The sequence below is a fragment of the Adiantum capillus-veneris genome, chromosome 18, assembly GCF_014529385.1.
Source record: "Adiantum capillus-veneris isolate H3 chromosome 18, ASM1452938v2, whole genome shotgun sequence".
Classification (NCBI taxonomy): domain Eukaryota; kingdom Viridiplantae; phylum Streptophyta; class Polypodiopsida; order Polypodiales; family Pteridaceae; genus Adiantum; species Adiantum capillus-veneris.
This window is the reverse complement of record NC_140948.1, coordinates 32,950,203-32,958,979: the sequence shown is the minus strand read 5'-3', so window position 1 is coordinate 32,958,979 and position 8,777 is coordinate 32,950,203.

Genomic DNA, 8,777 nt, shown 5'->3' with positions numbered 1-8,777 from the left:
ATTGTGGAGGTTAGTAAGTTTGAGCTATGAACAAGTTGAGCATGGTGTTTATAAGGAGACGACATTGAGAGACTGAATGAGAATTGATGGTGGGTCTGTTTGGTCAAATCTCTACTGCAAGCAAATCCATTGCGCACCCTTTTAGAGGAGAGTAATCTCTTGCAAGACAGAGTTGTCCACCTTTATGTGATCAGGGCGTATTCTTTCAAGAAGGTACAAGTTGCTTGGGTCTTTTATTCGCGAGAGGGTTGTGTACATCAGGCCATGTGTCTTAATATTTGATGGGCTGAAAGCAAGTGTATTGAGTGACAAGCCTTGTGACCTATGTATAGTTCGTGCAAATGTTGGTTGAAGGGGGAACTGATTTCTCAATATTGTGTTAATTGAACTTTTGCCAATTTGGAATTCTCGAGTTATTCGCTCAATTGGTGTCCATTTTCCTGAGATGGTGTTTGTGCATAGATGCTTGTTTTTGTACCGTTTCTTTTTGTCTATTTCGGGGTTGTTGAAGCAAAACCAAAGCACTTGGTGGGCTGGTGTGTTGGAAGCTCCCATGAAAACCTCATCAGCCCCATTGACGAGCCCATCAAAAATGTTCAGGGTGCTGGCGTAGATCTCCACAACCATATTTGTTATGAGGCTAAGTTTTGCACGGAGACCAACTCTCAGGTTAGGATCTTAGGGTATTTGTATTGTCCTATTGCATGCTAAGTTGTGTGTGTCTATTGAGGTGAAAATTTGTGGGTCTCCTTCCATTTCATGGAAAATTCTAAGATTGTGGGTGTCTTTGTTTTTGTTTGAGTAAAACAAATGTGAAATCAAATGGGTATGTGACGTTGGTATTTGCTATTTAGGTAGGCTATGTCTTCAATTCATTGCATATTTGTGCATATTTTATTCAGAATGCTAATGTACTAAGAGTTAGTTTGGCACATTGTGGTTGTGAGCTCAAAACACCTTGGGAATTCGTGCCAATAAGATGGTGCAATTGTTTCAAGTATGGAAGGTTTCTTACTAAATATCCATGAACCTTTCACATGGCTAGCTTGGCATAAGTCATCGTAGAGGAGCACATCCAAACCACTAAATGGCTTATAAGACATATTTAGGAATTTTGGGAATTATTCAAGTCCCATTGTTTAAAATGAGATCTGAAATTGCAGTATTTTTTTGTTAAGTTTGACCTCATGGTTGTTTGTGGGGACCCTTTGTGCCATATAAATCGAAGCACTAGCACATGAACCGGGGGCTGAAACTTAAGTTAAAAAATTTTCAAGCCTCACTTGTTGCTACTATGTGGGATATTAAGAAGAGTATTTAATTTGAGTTCGAGCCTCATATGGCTCGCTTAAACTAGCAGGTGGACACACTCAAACTTTGTTCAAGGCACTAGCACATGGATGTGAGATTCAAACCTAAAGTCAATCATCACTTATTGTTGCTCTATAGGATATTAAGAGGAGGTTTAAAGCTCATTAGAGCATCACATGCCTCAATTAAGCTAGCAAGTGGGCATGAGGCTTAGGCCTAGTTCAAGACAACTCTATGTGACTAGAGGATGGTATCATAAATTTAACCTTAACACATAGCCATATCCTCAACACACAAATATATTTTTGTGTTTGTGTATATGTAGCGACAAATCATTTGGAAGCATGATTTTAACATTGTTGATAAGGAAGAGTAACTTTTATGGCCCAAAAAAAAAAAGGCAGAGTAACTTATTAATAAATAGCACTTTCATCAAACATTGCACTAATAATAATAAAATATTGTCTACAAATTCAAGACATTTTAAATTGGAGGCCAATGGAATCAAAGGCATCATCCAAGAGTACAATGTTAAGAAACCAGGATAAAAGCTGAGCAACAAAGTTGGACTTGTTCACAAGCCCTTACTAAACCAATTTTCATGTTGAGGGGATCTCAAATGAGGATGGTGTTTACAAACACCAAGATAACAAATGAAGAGAAAAAAGATATTAACACTTGTATTCTTAGTTATGTAGGCAATTCATATTTACAATAAGGTAAACATGAGTTTCTAAGCAATATCCATTGGCTAACCTAATACATATATATCCTGTTTCCTCTTGTACATACATTGTTTCTCTATTGCAAGCCAATTCATCTACTAGAGTGCTACAAGTATATCCCGTCTTGTCTTTGCATATATCATTCTAGGTAGCCATGCAGTTGTTGTTCCCCTAAAAAAAAATTAATCTCTTCACTTGGTAGGCTCCAAAATTTTGCAAAAATGAAGTATGTTTGTGCATATTCCACTTACATGAGAGGGGAGGGTGTCTCTTTAATCACAAAGGTGGGGACTTCTCTTATGAAGAGCATGATCATGCTTACTATTCCAACTAGATCATATGTAAATATAGGCTACTTCCATGAGATTATTTTCATGGATTCGGTACCCTTTCATTACGTTATATATCTTAAATATTAATAGATAAATATAAACACATCATTATCTAGCAAATCAAAGAGGATAGGGATACATTTCCCGAGCTCGGGGGGTGCAGTGTTAAGAACTATTCATATAATGGGCGTTCAAAGGGTATTAAAAAACCCCTTTACTTACATGCTTAAGGTAATCCTTTTTTCTCTCAAATCAATTAAAAATCCCTTTTGTTATTATAATCTTGTTAAAATTCTAACAATTTGGTAATAAGAAAACCCATTCATTAGAGTTCATGTGGTAACTTACATGTCTAAGAGGTGAACCCCCCGAGTTCTCGAGTCCAAATAAACCACTACTTGTCACATGCTAGATTGTGGGGCATCTCTTTGAGAGCGAAGGGAGGAATTTTCTCTAATCAAGAGCACAAGCATGCCTGCTTTTTCAACTAAATAACACATACATGAAGGATGTGTCCATGAGACAATTACATGGGAATGGTATCCTTTTCTTCTCTTCAATAGGTTAAGAGTAGCTAAACAAACCAAAAGTATCCTTATCAACTAGCATCAGAGAGGAGGGGAGTGTGGTTCATCACTCAAATGCACAACCATATATCACACGCTTGATTGGAGGAGGACATCTCTTTGAGCACGGATTCTAGAATTGTCTCTTAATGATGAGTATAAGCATGCTTTCTTTTGGGAGAGATTAGTATGTACTATGGGATCTAATTTAATGAGATAGTTCCATGGAGCTTCAAGGGGTGCACTATTTAGTACCCCCCTATATAGTGTGCATTCATGGGGTAATTTAAAAAACCCCTATATATTTTAATATGTTTAAAATGAATCTTTATTTTAGGATTTTTTTCCCAAATTTGAATATAATACCCCCTTATTTTAATGTATCTTTATTAAATTGCCTAAAGTGTTTGCCTTTAAAAATCCCTCCTATTGAACTCACGAGGTAATATGATTACATAGTACATCCCCCGAGCATGGAGCGTCCTCTATTTCTTTGTATTGATCACTTGAATAGAACATAAGAGCAATTTTTGAAAAATTGATGAAACTTCAAATGTGTTCTTTACAAACACAACATATACTCAAAAACCAAAATAAAACAGATTTTGTTATGATGAAAACTCATAAAAATATGAAAACATTTACTCGAAGATACATAAATAATATATATAGATATATTGGCACTTATTCAAGTAGTGCAACTTTTAAAAGCATCATTAATACTCCTTTTATAGTTGACTCATTTTTTAGTGCTAGACATGATTGCGCAAATTTCATTCATACTTGAGGACATGAATCCTTGGACATATACCTTAGTGATAAGATGACATAATTTAGTTGTGCAAATTTCATTTGCACTTGAGGACATGAATACTTGGGCATATAACTTAGTGATAAGATGACAGAACATGGATTCTAAATCCAAAGTTTATTCTTTTGAATAAGGTGTTTTTCCTTCAAGCTACCTCTTGTATAATATATGTAGCTTTTTCTTAAAATACTTCATGCATACTTTTATGCGTTTTTCTTTCCATCTTTGTATAATTAGGATTACCAAGGCTTGTTTTAATTGGACAGTTGCAATAAGGAACTCTCTAAAGCCAAAAATAAAGCTACTTAATGTGTCCCTTATAAGATCTTGATAATGTGACTCTTGAATGCATCTACATCATTTGCTTATATTGTTCGCAATGAACCTTATCTTGTTTTCTACTTAGGTGGCTTCTCTTCACAAACTTAGCATCTTTCTATAAGGTATGCTTGGCTATTAGTAAAAAACTCAAACATCAAATAACAAAACATTCATGACTTCATTTAAATCTAGGCTATAATGTAAGAATACCATATTGGCTCACTTAACAAGTCCTTTTCATAAAATTCTACCAAATATAACTATTGATGTCCCTCTCTCTATTCAGACCATATCTCAAAAATAAAATACCAATTCTACCTATTCTAGTCATATTGGTAAACTAAAAATTCCAAATCTTCTCATTCCTCAGTCTTCCAAACTAATATAAAGAGGTTTTAGGATAAGTTGCGAGTCTTCACATGTCCATATCCTTCTCATGATAGTAATATATATCTCACAATATTGTTGAAAGACAAGCGAGGGATAATCCTACGTAATTGGCGTTGATATTGAATAGGTACATAATCTTGAGTCAAGTGATCAAAAAATTTTAGAGAATAACAAGGTGCAAGGTTGAAGTTTGAGGTCTATAGTTGATGTAGATAACTTTGCGTTGTTTTACAAGCATTTTTGGATCATAAGGCTCAAACTAAATTTTGAGTCTCATGTGATAGAGACACTTGGGGATGGCTTCTATTTAAAAAGAGTTTATATGGCACTCTTTGGAAGATGTCTTTCAATTGGAAAGACTTCTCCAAGAGTCTCTAGCTTGTGAGACTCTCATGCTTAGTGTTGTAAATAGTCTTGCAGGTAGAAAGAGTCCTCCTAGAGTTCTTATGAGGATTAATAATTGCATCTCAAGGGCATGAGGGTCAAGAGCCTCATAAGTCAGAGATGTTTAAAAATGGATTTCAACTTGAAAGAGTTTTTCATGTGTCTCTAACCCATGAGACTCAAGCCTAAGTTCCAACCTCATAAGATAGGACTCTTGTAGATGGATTCTAGCTTGGAAGAGTCCTACTAGAGTGTTCATGATGCTTATAAATTGAGTCTTTAGATGATGAGACTCAAAAACAAGTTTGGACCGCATGAAGACTCAATTCAAATCTTGTGAGATACAAACCCTTCGGCATAGTTTCTAGATCATAGAAATTGCTGTACTAGAGTGGTCATGTGGCCTTGCAACTAGAGACTAAATGCTCAACTAAAACAAGTCATGTTTGAGTGCTCATGAGTCTTGAAAAATAAACATCCATGTCATGAGGCTTGAACATAAGTTTGAGCCTCGAAGCTAGAGACTAAATGCTCAGCTAAAATAAGGTTTATCGTGCTCAAGAGCTTGAAAACTATCTAGTTCATGAGGGTCGAACTTTAGATTGAGCTCAAGAGGAATAGAATAAATGCTTGACTACTTAGAAAGAGTTTTGCAAGAGTCTTTGTTTCAAGAAGCACAAGAGAGAGAGACAAACAAAGAGAGGAGATATCATACCTTGAGGTACTTCTGCCCTCAAACAAGTTAAGGGCAAGAGTGTCATTGCCTTTGTAGGATGTGGCAAGCGTGGATAACAGTTGCAGGAATGCATGCATGCTCGTGCTCAATATTCATTTTCTATTGTCCATGCACTATCCTCGCCACCTACTTCCCAAGAGGCCCTCTTTTCCATATGATGTAACTGCAATCACGCACATACCATACAGATTCCATGGATGGAATCTTCTTAATTGCCTCCACAGATCAAAGGTATCAAGCAAGCAAGTTCTTCCTCCTATAGTTCTCATGAGGATTAATAATTGAGTCTCAAGGGCGTGAGGGGCAAGAGCCTTAGGAGTCACAGATGTTTAAAGATGGATTTCAACTTAAAAGACTTTTGCATGTCTCTCTGGCCCATAAGAATCAAACCTCATGAGATAGGACTCTTGTAGATGGATTCTAGCTTGGAAGAGTCCTACTAGAGCGTTCATGATGCTTACAAATTGAGTCCTTAGATAATGAGACTGAACAACAACTACATGCAGACTCAATTCAAATCTAGTGAGATACAAACCCTTCGAAATAGTTTCTAGATAGAAATTGTTCTACTAGAGTGGTCATGGGGCTTGAAATTGAGTATCCATGTCATGAGGCTTGAACTTAAATTTGAGCCTGATGAGTTCTACTAGAGTGCTCATGAGGCTTGATTGAGTCTTAGTGTCATGAGGCTCAAACTTAAGTTCTAGCATCGAATCTTGAGACTGTATTTTCAACTAAATCAAGTTATGTTTCAGTACTCATGAGGCTTGAAAACTAAGCATTTAGGTCATGAGGCTCGAACTTAAACTAGAGACTAAATGCTCAACTAAAATAAGTAATGTTTAAGTGATCACGAGGCTTGAAAAATAAACATCCATGTTATGAGGATGGAACTTAAGTTCGAGCCTCGAAACTAGAGACTAAATGCTCAACGAAAATAAGTATATCGTGCTCAAGATGCTTGAAAACAATCCAGGTCATGAGGGTCAAACTTTAGTTCAAACCCAAGAGGAATAGAATAAATGCTCGACTACTTAGAAAGAGTTTTGCAAGAGTATTTGTTTCAAGAAGCATGAGAGAGAGAGAGAGAAGAGAGATCATACCTTGAGCTACTTTTTCCCTCAAACAAATTAAGGACACCAGTGTCACTACATTTGTAGGATGTGGCAAGCATGGATGCCAGTTGGCAGGCATGCATGTATGCGCTTGCTCAATATTTATCTTCTGTTGTCCATGCAGTATCCTCGCCACCTACTTCCCAGGTGTCCCTCTTTTCTATATGATGTACCTACATTCAGGCACATACCATAAAGATTCCATGGATGGAAGCTTCCAAATTGCCTCCACATAGGTATCAAGCAGGCAATCTCTTCCTCCTAGATTTCTCATAAGAATTAATAATTGAATCTCAAAGGCATGAGGGTCAAGAGCCTCATGAGTCGGAGATGTTTAAAGATGGATTTCAACCTGAAAAAGTTTTTTCTTTGTGGCCTATAAGACTCAACCTCATGAGATAGGACTCTTGTAGATGGGTTCTAGCTTGGAAGAGTCCTACTAGAGTGTTCATGATGCTTACAAATTGAGTACTTAGATGATGAGACTGAAAAACAAGTTTGGACTACATGAAGACTCAATTCAAATATAGTGATAGTTTTTAGATAGAAATTGTTCTACTAGAGTGGTCATGGGGCCTAAAACTTGAGTATCCATGTCATGAGGCTTGAACTTAAGTTTGAGCCTGATGAGTTCTAATAGAGTGCTCATGAGGCTTGAAAATTGAGTTTTTGTGTCATGAGGCTAGAACTTAAATTCTAGCCACGAATCTTGAGACTATATTTTCAACTAAAACAAGTTATATTTGAGTACTCACGAGGCTTGAAAACTAAGTATTCACGTATGAGGCTCGAACTTAAGTTTGAGCCCTGAAACTAGAGACTAAATGCTTAACTAAAACAAGTCATGTTTGAGTGATCATGAGGCTTGAAAAATAATTATCCATGTCATGAGGCTCGAACTTAAGTTCGAGCCTCAAAGCTAGAGACTAAATGCTCAACTAAAATAAGGTATATCGTGCTCAAGATGCTTGAAAACTATCCAGGTCATGAGGGTCAAACTTTAGTTCGAATCCAAGAGGAATAGAATAAATGCTCGACTACTTAGAAAGAGTTTTGCAAGAGTCCTTGTTTCAAGAAGCATGAGAGAGAGAGAGAGAGAGAGAGAGAGAGAGAGAGAGAGAGATCATACCTTGAGCTAATTATGCCCTCAAAAAAATTAAGGGCACGAGTATCACTGCCTTTGTAATATGTGGCAAGTGTGGATGCCAGTTGCAGGCATGCATGCATGCGCTTGCTCAATATTTATCTTCTGTTGTCCGTGCAGTATCCTCTCCACCTACTTCCCAGGTGGCCCTCTTTTCCATATGATGTACCTGCATTCAGGCACATACCATACAAATTGCATGGATGGAATCTTCTGAATTGCCTCCACAATAGGTATCAAGCAAGCAATCTCTTCCTCCTAGAGTTCTCATGAGGATTAATAATTGAATCTCAAGGGCATGAGGGTCAAGGGCCTCATGAGTCATAGATGTTTAAAGCTGGATTTCAACTTGAAAAAGTTTTGCATCTATATCTAGCCCATGGGAGTCAAATTCATGATATAGGACTCTTGTAGATGGATTCTAGCTTGGAAGAGTCCTACTAGAGTGTTCATGATGCTTTCAAATTGAGCCCTTCGATGATAAGACTGAAAAACAAGTTTGGACCGCATGAAGACTCAATTCAAATCTTGTGAAATACAAACCCTTCGGGATAGGTTTTAGATAGAAATTGTTCTACTAGAGTGGTCATGGGGTTGGAAAATTGAGTGTCCGTGTCATGAGGCTTGAACTTAAGTTTGAGCCTGATGAGTCCTACTAGAGTGCTCATGAGGCTTCATTGAGTTTTCGTGTCATGTGGCTCGATCCTTGAATCTTAAGACTAGATTTTTAACTAAAACAAGTTATATTTGAGTACTCATAAGGCTTGAAAACTAAGCATCCGGGTCATGAGGCTCAAACTTAAGTTCGAGCCCCGAAACTAGAGACCAAATGCTGAACTAAAACAAGTCATGTTTGAGTGCTTAGGAGGCTTGAAAAATAAACAACCATGTCATATGGCTTGAACTTAGAACTTAAGTTCGAGCCTTGAAGCTAGAGACTAA